Source organism: Anopheles nili, chromosome 3 (assembly GCF_943737925.1).
Source record: "Anopheles nili chromosome 3, idAnoNiliSN_F5_01, whole genome shotgun sequence".
NCBI classification, from domain to species: domain Eukaryota; kingdom Metazoa; phylum Arthropoda; class Insecta; order Diptera; family Culicidae; genus Anopheles; species Anopheles nili.
Window position 1 is genome coordinate 61,199,422 of NC_071292.1, and position 16,029 is coordinate 61,215,450.

Consider the following 16,029-nt stretch of genomic DNA (forward strand, 5'->3'; position numbering starts at 1 on the left):
AGAGAGAGAGAGCCCTTTTTGGGTGGGGGGGGCTTTTAAATTTCAAACGCGTACCCTTATCGACAGCTCGAGAACCTCGATCGGGTGTGCTAAACATTTCCGACACTGTCAATCGGAACGCCCCGGGGTACGCGAAGGTTGCCCATTTCCTTCCGATTTGACCCGTGCAAGACAATGGGAAAACTCACCCGGTTGGAAAATGTGGATGGGTTGGGAAAAAAACCCGCAAACCCTAAACAAGGTTGGCAGTTAAATAAGTTGAAATGGAAGGGGTAAAAAATGACACTTTCCTTTCGCCGTTCTTCGGGGTCCTTTCTCCCGGGCGACCCACTACTTTTGTACGACCCACCAGGACCAACACACACACACTTGTGGTAGCGAGCGTGGAAATTATGAACGAGTGAAAATCGCGAAAATCGTATGGAAATAATAATCAGCCCGCTGTCAGGCAGCCAAGAAGACTCACCCTAGAGGAGCGATGCATAAAGTTGCATGATTTATGATGTGGCCCCTTTTTCTGGTCCCCGCCGGAAAAACGAGTTCGAACTAGCGGTGGTAAAGAAAAGTGCGAGAGAGAGAAGAGGTGAACCAACGCAAACAAGGGTGACATCTTGGCGGCCCCGAGGCACGGCCACCGGTTAACGAATGTCAAATGCGGTGGCTCAATTTTCCATCAGCCCAGCCCGACCACCGGCGTCGACGTGACGTTTGGCACGTCGTATTTTTCTCTCCCCCCATTCCGTGGCGGACGCCCGGTGTGGGGTGGCTAAATAAAGACATACGTCCTGGTCGGGTCCGTGCCGAATAAAATTGACGCGCCACCGTCTTGGCCTCGGAGAATGGCTCGATTTATAATGATTTGTAATAATTTTGCTCCCCACGGTGCAGCATCATCGAAAGTTGGCTCCCTTTCGGTCGGGTGGATGGTTCGGTTTACTAATTAGTTATTGGAAGCCCACCGAAGAGGTGAGGTCTTGGCCTGGCCTGGACCACCGACGGGTCGTTTATCGCGAGTACACGCGGGCCAAGAGATGGATGGGGAAAAAACCGTCAACAAGACGTCATAATTTGGCCCACACTCATCTGCCTTGAACACAGGGGGGGTGGGTTCGCAAAAGGGGTACTACTCGATCTCGAGCTGCGAACCTGACGCCGTGACGTCCACTCGAAGGGGCCCGTGCCAGCTTGCGCCGGGAAAACGCCGGAAAGCTGGTGGCACAAAGCGGTGCGGTAATAAATGAGGGTACGTCCAGCTGGCCTTGTGCTGGATGTTAGCCGTTGGCCGGTAGCCGGTGCCCTCGGTGCCATCGAGAGCCGGTGTTGACTTTCTCGTTTTCTAATAACAATCATTCCGTCGTGCGAAGTACGCACTCGACGCATTACGCGCGGGGCGATGATTACACGATCCGTCCGATTTACGGCGTCCGTTCGGTGGTTCGGGAGGGGTGAGTTTTCCGTCCACTTATTTGACCAACAGGGGGAGGATCACAACCCACTGGCCGGCGGTGGTACCGGGTGGCTTACGCGACCGTCGTCATCCTTCGTTATTGGCTCGTCAAAGTCAGCGTGTTTGTGTTTCAAGGAAAGTAGCGCACTTTTGACGTTTGAGGATAGGAAATAGGAGTGAGAGAAAAAAAATATTTTACACAGAAAACAATCCAAACTGTTTGCCTGTTTGACAATCACAGCAAGCCAAAAAGGCCGATGAAATGACAGGAAAAACAGCACCCAGAGACGGCGTGGGCGTGATGGATTCGGAGACGATTCAACAACGGCCTAAAATGATGGTTTCAGCATAAAATATATGCGCCTCAAATGAATTTACCGGTTGCTTTAAGGAGCCGTTTTCACGCACTTGTCATAGCCCTTCACGGTTGTGTGGTGTCGTTCAGCCGTGAAAGATCCACGTCAAGTGTGAGTAATCATCGCAGTAAGCTTTGACTTTAATCGCTCGATCGGTACAAGTGGAGCCATCCCGTGGACTTCCCGGGGACCACGCGCCCGTCAAAGCCAGATCTAATCTTGCTCCGGTGGCAGCCTGAATCGCTTTTCTAATCATTTGAGCGAAGCGCGGCTGCCTTTAGTGTTTAGTGGGGTGCCAGACGATGAACTATTAATTGAATTAACCTCCCACGCCGTTGTACGCGACAGCCAGGTTCATCAGGCAAAGTGCTAATTCCTTCGGTGAACGCTCCACGCTCGGGGGCTCCCTGGAAATGTACGCGACAAGTTCCCTAAGGGATGGCATCTCGCAAGGGCTAACCGACATTGACAACGGTGTCAAGGGTGCCCCGTAAAACGCTGCGGGATTTTATCTGCGAAAAGTGACGCTCGGCTTCTCGCGTATCCCAACCAACGCGTTTTTCGATCACCTAACGCCTTGGTTTACATAATTGAATTTCTTACAGCTCGTTTTATGCGCCATCCCTCGAAGGGGCATCTGTCCGTTGTCCGATGAAATGAGGCCACATAACGCGCGGCATCGTCGGTAATCGTCGGTTAGTGAAAGTACAAACCCCGTAATTCTATATTTGAGCCCGAAGGGCACAGGCTCATTTTATGGGTCGAAAATTGACAAGCCTTTGCTTGGCCCTACCATTAGCTAACGCATGGCATTAAGGAACACGTGTAGGGGCAGCTTCAGTGGTCAAACCAACCATGGGGTCCAATCAGGTGTACCATCGAGAGAGTTAATCGATTTTAGCGGTGAGACTTTCGCGAAAGCCCGCGTACAATGTAACGTGAGCAGCATGCAGGGTTCGCCTGGACGGTGACACCCTGTGCTGGTTTGCGAAAGCAAAACCACCCGAAGGATGCCGTTATGTGATGCAAATTCGAAACCTGTATCAAGCGGATCGATTGCACGTTTCCAGCCGTTCGCGAACCGGAAAACATCGAATACTTTGTTCACAAAACGTGCCTTTGGGTGTTCCGCTTGCATTGATACGTCTGCCAGCTTAATGTTAATCGTTCCAACATATATGACAAAACATAATCCAAGGACATGACAGGATGACTTGAATGAGAACGAAACCTGACAGCAGCAAGCCATCGAAGTAGCCGGGGAAAAACATTGTTGCCTGTTGCGCTCAAAGCTTCTGCTAATGGCAGCTTTTAAAACAAAAAAAAAGTGATGTGAAAACCTATTCACGCAAGAGTTACATGCCGGCCAATTACACGCTTCCACGTGATAGCCCCTGGAGGATCGAGAACTATGTTCAAGCCACATCACCGTTCAGAGAATTTCGCTTGATTTCACCATTCATACGGTTTCGAAAGAAAAATCTGTTACACAAGCTCCCAATTACTTGTGATCCATTGAACCAACCAAAGCGTATCTAATATCCATCTTCACGTGTAGTAAGGCCGCGTGAGTGCCAAGAACGGTTCCAAGAATTCACCGACCCTCCGTCCGCCATCGCTCAAACACACACACTTGACGTGTTATTGAAAAACTTACAGCAAAATCCCTTTCGATTGGGCTCCGAACGGCTCGAAAGTAGTTCGCCTTTGGCGCACGTGCCAGCATCGTCCAGTAACTGGATATTAAACGACCTAATACCTCGAATGTTCCGGAGCAAATCCAGTCAACTTCCAGTGCCGGAATCGAGTCCTTCGTTTGTTCACCGGGTGGTAGCGGAAAAACTGGGCAAGGATTTGCTCGCACTTGAGACTTTGCCCGGCGCTCTCGGGTCTCTGGAGCGGGTGAAATCGTTTTATTGGCGGATTGGTTCACAATCCGTGTAATGTCGCCACAATCGATTCCCGATCGGTTTTGCTGGCTGGGTTTTAGTGAATGGGAAAAGCTGAAGACCCCCCATCGAGCAATAAATCATCGCTCACCAACGTGATGTGCGCGTTAGCTTTGCGCGTATCTTGCGATCGTGTACTAAAATTAAACGACAGCCCGGTTCGTCGCCGAGAGGAAACGTTAAAAAATTAGCATGTAAAATTAACGCCCCGCCAAAATGGCAGGATGCGTTAATTTTTTTTTCACTCTCTCTCTCTCTCTTTCTCTCTTCAAAAAGTCCTCAGAATACGGCTGGAAACGGGCCGCAATCTCCGCCCAGCTCGCACGCACCGGGCAGGATAAGATTTTACGAGCTTCCGCAAACCATCAATTGTGTCCGTAGCGTTGGTCAACCACGTCAGTCTAGGGCCGGCTACATTGGCCCTTACCAACCGGGCGTCGACGAACTTTCGCGCAAATTTTGGGCCCATCGTAATTTGCCACTTGCCAATGGCATTTTGATTGGCAATTAACCTACCCGCCCTGGTCGCTAATGGTGGCGTTCGCGATCCCAACCGGCACGCAAAATTCACCACGTTGGCTCGAAACCCCGTCCCAGCCGACCACCGCGTGAACGGTGAATTTGAATATTCAAATATTCCGTAAAATGTTTTCTCTCCCCAGGCATTCCGTGTGCACAGGGCTGCCGCGAGGCGCCGTACCCGCCCGAGACAAACATTCCGCGACATTGCACCACAAATCACTCAGCAAAAGCCTCCGTCGGGGACACTGGGGGACACCCCAAGCACATTATCGCCTTCGGGAATCTTGCTCCACGTTCGCTCGTTTTCTCCACATTATGGCTGCAGTTCTGGGGTCGGTTCCTTGGGCCTCCTTGCTTGTCCAACCAGCCAGCCGGTCGAGGTTCCCTCGAAATCAATTGCCAGCATTCCGGCGGGAACCCGGAGCCCCATAAAGCTTCACGTTTTGTGGTTTTCGGCGCTGCTAACGGGATGCAGATGGTATCGTCGCTACCGAACTGCGGGGGTATAAAAATTTAAAATTAGCAACTTTTCGTCACAAACACACCTCCCCCGCCAACCAACCAAACTAACCCCGTCACGCACGTCACAATCACATAAAGTTCGCCCGAAAGTTACGATATTGGTCTCCCCGGTGAAGGACCGGGAAAGTGTTTTGTAGGCTTGACGGCGTCACGAGACCCTTCGAAGTGGTGACATATTTATTGCTACGGTTAGCGAGGTCATCAAGGGGGGAAAAATGGCACTTTTTCCAACCGCTCAAAATGGCCTTTGGATGGGGCTTTGGAATTTAATAAGCCTCTTTGAGCGCAGGTGAACGAAATAGACAGCCACCCAAACCCAAGCGACACCAAACGTACCAAAACTTTCCAACCAACGCGAAGAACGCACCCCAATGGGGGTGAAGGTGATCGAGGTATCCCCAAATTAGCTGTAAATCATTTTCCGCTGATTTGTGGGCGAACGATTAACGGCTGGCGTGAGCGGGGAAGACGACGAGAAAATGGCAGGAAACCACCGCTCGTTCGCCAGGGCTAATGAATCTGATTTGTGCTTCTATCTTTCCGTTTTTTTTTTTGCTTTGCTTTGCTTTGTTTCGCTGCTTGTTGCCCTTTCGATGTTTTCGGCCGGTTTTCCCTTGAGGCCCATTGCAGCTCGATCAATTTACGAGCCGCCGACGTGGGTAAGTGGCCAATGTTGGGAAAAATTGGCACGCCAATGTTTTTTTTTTTTTTGGCGCGCGATCGATCGAGATCGAGAGCACCCGGTGGCCCCCGCTTGACCCTGAATTTAGACCCGCTGTGCGGGTGGTGACCCTGAACGCTGCGTACTATCATTATTTCGTCCCAGTGCTTCCAGAGACGTGGGACCTTGAATCCGGGCGCGAGTTTCGCAGCCCTGGCACGCTGGCAAGTGTTTCTGAGGGCAGCCTAACAAACGCCGGCAGCTAATGAACTTCCTCCTTTCCAAATGGTGGCAAAAAAACGGCGACCACTTGAACCACCCATCACATAAGGCTGCTGGAGGATCCATATGGAGGCCACCGAAAAAAGGGAGGAAATCCACGAGCGACCGCGAGAGAGAGAGAGAGAGAGAGAGAGAGAAAAAAAAGCACACCCAACGCCACACGGCAGCAAATGGGCACCGTAATGAATTTCCGCTGGACGCGCTCGTATGATGGAGGTCTCGTTTTGGGGTGTTTTTTTTTTGTTTTTTGCTTGTTTTACTTCAATTTCAAGCAAGCTCGGAAGAGCAGGCCGAGAAATATGAGTAATATCCACCAAAGTCCGGTCGAGAAGGCGCGTGTGTTTCAACGTTTCGTTCGGAGAAAACGTCTCCTGCGTCCGTCGGTTTTAGGGAGGATCGTACCCATGCCAAAAAGGAAAACGCGACAAACCGGTGGCCATCGAGTGGGAGTGATGGAGAGGGCGTGCGAGGAGAGAAGAATTAAATCAACTCGCGCCTGCGTAATGAGATACAGCCCCAAATCGAAAGCGCACTACAACCTGCCGTTTTGCCGTTGAATTGGGCCAACGCGATGTGGTGAATTTTAAATTTCCTGCAACCGTTTCGGTTCGATCCCGGGTGGCCGGATGGCCGGGTGGTCGAAACGAGGGAAAAGTCGTACCGCCGATGGGACGGTAGCACGTGACCAAGGGTTTGTGCCAGACCCGGGAAGCGGACGTGAAAGTGTGTTTACGAGTCAATATTAGGGACGTGTGGTTCAATCTTACTCGATGGCGCGTCTAGGAGGGCATTAGGGAATGATTTACCACCCGAATCAGGAAAGCTACAACGGGCTAATTTATAAGAATGGTCTCTTAACACCACACCGTCCATTCGCACCCATTTACCGCACCGGAAACCCTGGAACCACATGTCGGAAAATGCCCTCACCCCCCCGAAAAAGCGGTTCAATTAAAGCGATTTGCGGTTTTTGGATTTTGCGCGAAACTCAAAACCGAAAGCGCGTGCTCCGCGTGATGCGATTATCGGAGTCCACCCAGGCCGCTAATGGATGGATGAAATGCGAGCCTCATTCGATGCTCGGCAGCCGAATCCCGGCAGGCAGCTGACCTTCCGATCGGTATCGTGTTCCGGTGATTGTAAAACGCGCGCACGCGTGAAATCGACGCCGGGTTGGGGGTTGCGAATGCGCGTGAAATCTAAACCACCCCCGAAAAAAAACAAAAAACAGGTGGAATGTGAAGGTTTTGCAGGTGAACAAAACGATGACACGATGAGGGTTTGAAAAATTTGTACCAACTCAGAGTGATATTTGAGAGAGAAACGAGCAGAAATAAGTGAAACGCTCTGTCAAGTACGCGCGATCATCTGCCCATTTTTTTTAACCCTCGATCAAGCCATATTTTTCAACCCCCGATCAGGTATCCAGATAAGCCGGGCAGATAAATAGATACGCATAAATTCAACATTTTAGGTCATGTGCATGTGCCGGTTTTTGCGAAGATCGAAGACGATCGTCGTCGACTCCGAGGGCCACCCGAGCGAAGGATGTTTTTTTACTTTCGCAACCAGCCCGATCGATGCGTGCTTGCTGGAACTGGTTAGCAAAAAAAAAAGGGGGGATGCAAGCTTTTGCATGCGATCCTGATCCGAAGCTGCCGGCCACCTGGAAACAGGTCCTCCCCCGCCATCCGGACAAAATCCCAGACCACCGCAAAACGGAACCACTTCCAACGGGAATGGCGGCACGTTCGTGCCGCGAACGAATCAATTGCGAATCTCCGTTATCGAACCTACTTCCGAGGAGCCGTTGCTGCTGAAGCTGCCCTCTCCGGAGATCTGTCGATTTATCGTCCTCGACCACGCTGAAGTCGCCCGCAGGATGATGATGATGATGCGGCGGGCTGCACCGATCATGACACCGATTCCGTAGCGCTTCTGACACACATTTTCGAGTGCCGCGCACCGGTGGTTCCGGTGGTGCCGAATGAACCGAGCGTTTGCGGTGCAAAACTGCAAATACCACGCCACGAAGCAGCAAACAGCACAACACACACACAAAAAAAGCAGATAAATAAACAGCCCTTCGCCAGCGCCGATGGGGCACGGCGCGAATGGGCCATCCTGCAAGGTGCCGAATGAAATGTTCCTCTTTTCTGCCGTTCTCGACAACGAACGAAGTGATAGAGAGAGAGAAAGAGAGAAAGAGAGAAAGAAGTGAGATACACAAGGGCCTGCTTCTCGACACCAACGCCGGTTCTCGGTGTCCCAGATAACGCCAAGTAGCGGCCGTTTCTTTCATTCGTTTTTTTTTTATATAATTCCCCCACAAAGCCCTCTCAGTCAGCGGTGAGGATGCACAAGCGCACGATGCTCTTGCACGCATTTATTAATGATTGCATCTGATAATGCCGCCCGCTGGTGCCCGCGGGGACGATCTCACGGAGACAGGTTCTCCTTCACCCGGTTCGCGGCTATCTTTCGCTTTCGGTCCGAGGCAAGCAGTCGGAGCCATCGCTTATCATATCTTCGCAAAGGGAAACTCAAGCAAAGCTCAAGCCGGTAACGAGCAACGGCGGTTGAAAATCGAAAAAACAGGGGAGAGAAACACAGAAAAAAAGTGCAAGTGCACGACCACTCGACCGGTCGGTTGCAATTCGTCATGACACCGATTTGCCGCGATTTTCACCACCGTGTGCGCGATCGTGACTGCATCCCGAAGCTCTTTACCGCACTGGCGAAGGCTTCTGGTTCCTTTTTCGGGCACCGAGAAGCGCCCGGGATTGATTCCACGTTACCGCACGATTTATGCTGCTTAACTCGTCGATAATCAAAACCGATGAGGTGGAACCGCTCGTTGCCCCCGAGACGGGCCAACAGACGGGGATGATGATACCGATGGCCGACGCGCCATAATAATCGGCCATGATGGGCAGCTCAATCGACCGGTCCTTGGCCGGGCAGGATCGAAGAAGGTCTTTCAATCTTCATTAGCCATGGGCCACGGGTGACAGGTTCACGGGCTCGCAGCCGTAAGTTGGGCCGCTGATTGACTTTTGGTATTTCGCTGCGATCGCTACTCGGAAGGGCCAGCCTCGGAATGACAATGTAGGCACCGATGGAGAGGAACGAGAAACGGTGCATGCCAATCCGCTGGTGGAATCGTGTAGCTTCACGGGTTAACAGATATATTTAACGGACCGAACGGGGCTTCCCGGGTCTGGTGTGAGATATTTAAATTAATTTAATCTTTCCGGGCTGAGCCAGCGGTAGCCAACACGCGGCCCTTTCTCCGATTCGATCGTGAGGTTGTGGGAAGGAAGACGAAAAAATAATAACACACGCTGCCCACGGATTGCCGAGCGGTCCATCGAGCTGCCAATGAATTGCTCGTTTGCTTCACAATGAAATTCCGGTTCGTTATGATAGCCGATAGTGGGGAGTGTATCCGCCGCTTAATTTGTTTGCCAATGGCAGATGGTTTATTATTTCTTCATCTCGTCTGTTGTCACTGCATTGGCATCGTAGTAGGCCAAGCGAAAGCGATCATTCAATTATGAGCCCTCGAACAACCATTTGATTGGTGATGAAAAAGGTTTAGGACTCTACCTTTCGAAAACCTGCTTTCATTATTGCACCAGAGAATACACTACATTTTGGGCGTTGTTCAATGAAAGCTCAGTTATGAAAGCTCAGGGGAAAACTTTGCCACCTCGTGTAACTCAATGCATGCGTTGCTATGACAACATATTGAATTGCATTACTACGGCGTTAGATTAATGCCTCCTTGAATGAATGATGCCGAAATTTGTTGCAAATTTAGTTTGTTTGATCTTTCAAATTGAAATCATTTCAAAATCCGTTAAAAAAACATAAAGCTAATTCAAACCTAATCGCAAATCCAAACACGTGGTATTGCCATCTACAGCATCATTCATTCAGCTTAATATGGAGTTAATTTTTTTCTCCATGCTCTTCCATTAGTGTGGCCTCAATTCAAAGCGATGAAACGAGACTCTAATGATTTCGTCGAACTTCACATTAATTCTAACCCGCTCATAACACGAATGTCTGTTGTTTCTGCTTATCGCCGATGCGTTCGAGATCCCGCGGCTCGCCTCATTTTTAACGACCCATTACCATATCAAACGATAGGAAATTAAACATCCGAGATGGGTATCGTAAAGATGCAGCTTTAAAACGTAAGCTTTACCATTTCCCGATAATCGGTGTTAATTTCTCATTCATCGATACCGGCGCACCGGAGGGAGACGTTTGGACGTTGGACCAATCATTTAGAAATTCCACGAAACCATTCCGCGGTTTGAACGGTTGGGTCGAAGAAAAATAAATAAAACGTTGCCAAATTGAATTCCGATCTCCGATCGGTGGAATGCATATTTGAATAGCACCGACCCGGTCATGTTTCATCAGCGAGCGCTGTAACCGGGTTGCAATAACTCACCCCGTACGCTAGAACGCACGTTCGACCGACGCGCACGTTTTTGTGGGTGAAAAATGGTGTCTTCCAGCGGCGATTCCCCACGTCGCACATAATTAATCCTTTCGCGAGCGTGCTTCACGCAGCACGATACCAATTAAAAGGCCCTTCGGTGGCCTAAGGTCCTCCGCATGGGTGGACCAGTGCGCGTGTGTGTGAAAGTGTGTGTGCGAAAGACCACCACCAAAATGTGTCCGCCCAATGGGCGACCCATCGAATGGGATCAACGGGGATTGGTTTTCGCATTCACGAAAGCCACGCATAATTATGATAATTCCGGACCGGCTAAATTCTCGGGCTGAGCCACTTTTCCAAACCCAAGTGTGTGTGTGGGGGGTCCACAAGCAGGAAATCGATCGGTTGCCATCGATTTGGAATCGGATCGAAATAGCAATCGGTTGGTTTTTGCATGGCGAAGAAAATAACAAACGGGCGCCAAACATAGAGCGGTCGATTGGCACAGAATTGGCTCACACACACGCACCCACAGCCCTGGGAAATGTGGCGAACGGATGCGATAAATGAGAAACCGTGCTGGTTCGGAGTGAAGATAGCGGTCCCAGACCTTCCACCACGGCTAATGTGTCCTGAATTTGACCGTCCAGACTCCGGGCGCCAGCTCCCGGGAGGACAACCGTCGTGTAATGATCTCCGGCCCAAGCATGGAGGCCCCCCTATTGGCATGCAAATGGAGCCAAAGTGCTAAAGTGTCGGTGGTGAGCCACCGTCACAGTCAGGCGTAGTCATTAGATGCGTGCCACCGTGGTGTAGGCGACTTCTCGTAACTTCGAGTTCGATTACAACGCATCCGTTTCGTTCGAAGCGCTCCTTCCAACGCGTTTGGATCGATTTCGAGTTCCGGAAGACTCCGGCTACAAGCCTTCCCTGCGTGACGTGCATGGGATCATGTTGATGTTGTGCCCTTTTTTTGTTGCCAGCTAACGGAAGACCACCTGCGGTCGCAAAAAACCCCCGAACCCCGAGAACCGGCTCCGTCGTCGTGGAGAGCTTTTCCGGGCGCGATCCCGCTGGGAAGGAGTAACATGGAAAAACAATCAAATTCCATACGATGCCGCCCTCACCCCACAAGCAGGGGGACTCGTTCGTTTCAACAGCTGCAACAGCTCGATTGGACCTCGGTGTTGTTTGTTCTGGCCCCGGGAAACTCGCAGGCTCCCAAGGGCCGGGCCGATAGTTCACGTCCCCGTTCGGTCATGGTCTGATTCGCCCGTTGTACACCAGCCGTCATTTACACTTGTAGGCTACAACATTTTACCGCGACCGAATCGAATGCTCGGAGTTCCATTTCCGCTTCTCTCCTCTCGTGTGTCTCCCGACCTCCTTCAGTCACCACCGAGGCAGGCCCACTTCAGAAAAAGCGAGTGCTTCGAAGTCCGCTAGGCAGCTGGGGCGAGCGAGCCGTAAGATTGAATTACACACTTGTCGCGAAGGCTCAATCGTGTGCAGATAATGTGCGTTGTTATTGTGCCATCCCTTCACACCCACACCCTAACGTTCCGCACGACCCACCGAGGCTGGTGACGGGGCTTGCGGACGGTGAAGCTCATGATTGAATGGTTCCGATCCGGTGGCGCCTGTTGCTGCGCCATTCGCAACCCTTGGCCGTGTGTGTGTGTGTTTGTGCCGGCCAAGCACGACGAAAAGCTAATCGGAACGAACCGAATCGATGATTACTAATGGCGAAGACGATTTTCTTCTTCCCTGCCGTGCGTGATGGGATGAGTTTGTTCGTTTGTTTTCCCTTCCGTTTTTCACGCCGTGCCACATCGGACTCTCAGGGGGGTAAGGGGAAATGAGCGTCCTCCCTGGGGGTGACCGAGGCGCCGGTTCAATCAAAATGGCGGCTGGGTTTTCTTTTTCCATCGCGAAAAAAGCTAACGCGACATCCAACAGCAGCAAAAGCAACAAGCGAACGCGCATTTTTATCCGTTAAAATCAGTTGAGAATGTCGGTTCTCGAGAGGTTTCAAGTTTGCAGACGGTTTCGCGACTCAAACTCGGTTCCCGCGCGAGCGCGTTGCTCAACGTGTCACGAAAAACGTGGCAGGCATCTTATCGGAAAAGCGTCGCCAGCCCGTGGGAGTCGGAAGGAGGGTGCCTTCTTTGCGCGAAAAAACAGAAAAGTGTGGTAAAAGAAAACAAAAAAAACACGGAAAGGAGAAACAAAATCTCACACAAAGTATTATTTATGGCGCAAAAATACTTCCACTCCGGCGCTTTTTTTATGGCCGAAACTTTTCTCCCTTCCCCACAGCCCGAATAATGATCGGTCGTTTTTGATTTGTGTGGCTACTTTTACTGGCAAAATATTTTATCGCGGTGAGTGTAACGCACCCGCACAGGGAAGAAGAACCATTCCAACCGAAACCATCCCGGCGGCTGCAACATCTTGGTTGAAGACGTAACAAATTAATTGTTGCTTCGCGGGCTCGCGAGGCAGCATCGCTTCCCGAAAGCTTTACGACTTTCTACGCAAATTGTCGCAAAGTTTGTGGTGTGAATTTTTCGGTTCGCGCTTTAAAGGCGCTTTCGTTAGCTTTAATGTCTTTAGGAGATAGGTTTTCCCCCAATTTCTCATGTACAGAGTGTGAGTTTCATCCTTGAAATGGGGATTATTTCAAACGCACGTGTCATGCTTATTTAGCATTATTTTCCAGATGAATTATCTCACGTTTCTTCCAAATGATAGTGCCCCTTCGATAATGACGATTTGATGGACTGCAAAACGGATGTAGCTACAATTGGCTAGAAGTACAACATCCCGCCAACATATATGTCCCTCGACCGCAACTTTTATTGACCTACACGCGTACTCCACGCAGACGATATATAAAAAAAAAATCCCCCACAGCGCGGCATGACGCGGCGCGAAAGCTCACTTTATGATCGGTGCGGTCAGTGTGAAAACAAAAGCGGAAACTTCGAAAAAAAACAACAACGAACGCTCGCACACACGCTCGATCGATGGCGGCGTGACTGATTAACAATGGAGACCCCGCGTGGTTGTGGTGCAGGGATGTGCGCCGCGTAGTTCACTCGCCAAAGTACGCAGACGTTGTTTTCATCCGGCGTTGTGTTTTGTGGTTTTTCTCTCGTTTCATTCCACGCTGCTGTTGCTTTGGCCTGTGCCCGTGTGTCCAGACGGCGTGGCCTTTCCCTGCCAACCCCGCGTTATGACGCACTTTGTGCGCCCTCCCGTCCGATGATGTTGGCGTTGTTGTTTTTAATCTTTTTTTTTCTCTATATTTGCCTGCCCTATTGTCGCCCTTCGCCCGCACTTCGGACGCGTTTCCCTTTCGAGGGGCCACCGTGTGGGGGCGTATGGCGTTTTACGCCGTCATTTCGGTCGCGATTCGCTTTCCGCCAAGCTGGCCCGCATCTTGACTTCTCCGGTCGCTTGTGAGAGTGTGCTTTTTTTCCTCCTTCTTTTGTCGCTTTTGTGTGATTATTTTTTTTTGTTTTGTTCAAGCTTTTCGGTAACTAAGGCCAACGGACTGCGCCGCCCGCCATTGATCTAGTTTCCATTGCTTTTCCCGGTGCAGCGGGAGCATTTCTTTTAGGCCGCGGTTTCTATGGCTACCACCCGTCTTAATCCCTTCCCCAAGGTGACGCTCCAGAAACGACCGTGGGGGTGACTTTCCCGACATTTCGATATTGTTTTTTTTTTTGGTTTTGTTTTGTTTCATTCGCCTCCTCCACCACCCACCTGGTGGCTGGTTGTTTTGGTTTTGTTTGGCTTGTGTTTTCTCGGTTCGGTGTTGTTGTTGCTTCTTTTTCTTTCTCTCTCTCTCTCGAACGCGCCTGACGCATTTTCAGATGATCCAGTTTTCGGACCGGCGCATTGTTCCGGCCCCCGGACCGAAAGAATGGTAGAATGGACCGTAAATGGGCCGGAACGGTGGAGCACAAAATCAGCCCTTCGGATCTTGCAAGCCTCCTCCTGTGGTGGAAAACTTTGCCGCTTCAACACCGGCCACAGCTACGAACACACACGCGCGTTGAGTTACCGAAACCGCAAGGAACTTTCCCTTACGCGGGCGAACGCCTCCTCCCCACGAGAAGCCAAACGGACAAAACAATTGCACGGCCGCCGGCGCTCGTGCGCCAGTGTTTTTCTTTTCACGTGCACCGAAAGTGAAGCCGATGTTTTGTTTTGCGCCGAAAATTCGCACTCCATTGAGGCACCATGATGGACGAGCCGGCATGGATGGCGGAAATCAAAATACGCCGGCCGTTCAAAATGACCCCCAGCGTGCGCTTTTCCCACGGTTTTGTTTCGAGCTAGGCTGTGTGAGTGCGTGTGTTCTCGTTGTTTTCTCGCGCATTTCGATTTCGATTTCGGGGTGCATAATTACGGCCGGACCGAATCGGACCGGGAGTTTATCAGTTTAAAATGTAAATTTTGCGACCCACTTTCGATGGCCGCGGTCACAGGTTTTCTCCTCCCGAAGCTGCTGTGCAAATATTATTCGTTTGAACTCGAACCCGGTGCCTTTGTTTTGTTTCCTTTTTATTCGCGAATGTTCGCGGTGTTGGTTCCGGTGTACGGATGAGTTCCTGCCGGCGCTAAACATTCCAACCGGTTCGATCGAGAAAGTGCCGAGATTAAACGGGTTCAAAAATCCAGCCCCAAGCTGGCTTCAAAGTTGACAAATGAAAATACACCCCGAGGATCACGAACCCGCTCGAACGATGCCGATCCTCGGCGTCCTCGACGTGCTCTTCCACACAACTGTGCGGAAAATTGGTTTATTGAATTATAAATTTAGATTTTAAACACCCTTCGCGCTTTCGCCCGCAACTCCACCGGAAAAACGCTTGCCATTTGGTGTTCGATCGGTGTGTGAAAACTGAGCCGCAACGCGCTTTCGCGAGAGGGGGCCACCTTGTTAACGAGATGATGTGGGCGCGATAATAATGCAGTGACCCCTCCCCCTGACATTATTCTCTTTTGTCTCGTTTCGCTTCTTCTAAACAAAAAAAGCCTCCCTCGGTGCGAGATGTTATCATCTCCCTCTCCCAACCCATGAATGGTTAAAGCATGAAAATATCATTAACTGAAAAGTGTGGTTACCCCGAAACGCCGAATCACCACCCATCATCACCTGTACCAGGCCGGCGTCCAGCCTGGCGTCTCGTTACACGGATCGACGTTGAATTTCCCGGTTCCGCGAAAACGCCACCCCACAAACCACCCTCCGGAGCTCGACACTTTGCTTGACACACTCTTTCGGAAACCGTTTTTCCGAGGCCTTTCGCTTGAGTTGCCGCGAAGGGTGCAACTCGTTTGCCACCTGTGTGCACTTCATCGCAGGAACAGGAAAACTGGGCCAACGGCAACCATGCAACGCGGCAGTGGTTTGGCAGAAAGGGGAGCGTTTTTGGGGGGCGCGCCCTGCCCATCATCAGTGGGTCAGAATGTCAAACGGTCACGGCGTGGTGAACGAACGCCACTCGATAGCGAATGGAACAAAGGCGAGCAGAAGTGGGGGATAATAACGAAGAAAAAAAAGGAGGAGGAAAGAAAAAACAGCCCTGCACCACAAAAATGCACAATCGCGAAAGGCCATCTAAGGATGAACTATTTGCCGGGCAATTTGCTGCGGCATTATGCTTGCGGCACTCGCGCCAACCAATCTCGGGCGACAGATCTTTTGATATTTTATTATCACGCTTTAATCTGCCGAGAACGTTGCCATGTCGACGTCCAATTACGAACGTCCGAACGAACCCCACCCCCCTTGGACGGGTTTATTGGCGTTTTTCGTG